Raw genomic sequence first — 921 nt, forward strand, 5'->3', positions numbered from 1 at the left:
GGGGGGGGGGGGGGGGGGGGGTAGGGACGACGCCTAAGCGACGGTCGTAAACGTATATCTATCTTCGTCCGTCTGTCCCTATTTCTACCCCTCGTAGGAATAAATCCACGTCCGTCTAGCTGCGAACTAGCAGAAACACACGCGTGATAAATGCATTTGGGGGAGAGAGCAGGACCGGTGTGGAAAATGAGCAACATTTTGGATATGTATGAGTATGAGAATACTGACTCTCGGCTGACACACGCTAGTTAGTTCGACTAAACAATGTTAATTATAACATGAAGGAGATAAATTTCGTTATATTTAACTCCTTCGTTAATATATATATATATATATATATATATATATATATATACAGGGTTGGCAAAAAGTCTGAAAACGGTCAAATATCTCGAAAAGGATCAACTGTAGCGAAAAATATGTAAGTAGCAAAGTTGTAGGGTTTAATAAAATGTACCTAATGATAACTAAAAATTTGACTTTAGGTGGAGAACGAAGGTCATACGAAGGTCAAATTGAATTTTTTAAATTGGACCCCCCCCCTTTTTATTACATATTCTTGTAGCTTATTTCAAGGGCTTTTCAAATACCTATAATAAAGTATTTTTTTATTAGACATATTTAGAATTATGAGGCTTGAAATGATTTTGGTCTTTAACTGTTTCTGTTTCGTAAAAACGTATCACTGTCTTCTGAACAGTGGATTTAGAAATAAAATTGCGATCAGGATATGCAGCATTGAATGTGTAGATCAGTTACTTCTTCGTATGATCTAATATGGTCTCCAAATTTTTTGATAAAGAAGCAGCATTATCTTTTCTTTATCGGTTAACATTTAAAAAAAAAAATTTGAAATTGTAGTTGGAAAAACAAAGGGAAAAGACAAAGAGTAAGATGCGAGAGAGCACGACTCGTTTTTAA

The sequence above is a fragment of the Odontomachus brunneus genome, unplaced genomic scaffold (assembly GCF_010583005.1).
Source record: "Odontomachus brunneus isolate Ranch 3 - 2012 unplaced genomic scaffold, Obru_v1 Obru_scaffold_001, whole genome shotgun sequence".
Classification (NCBI taxonomy): Eukaryota; Metazoa; Arthropoda; class Insecta; order Hymenoptera; family Formicidae; genus Odontomachus; species Odontomachus brunneus.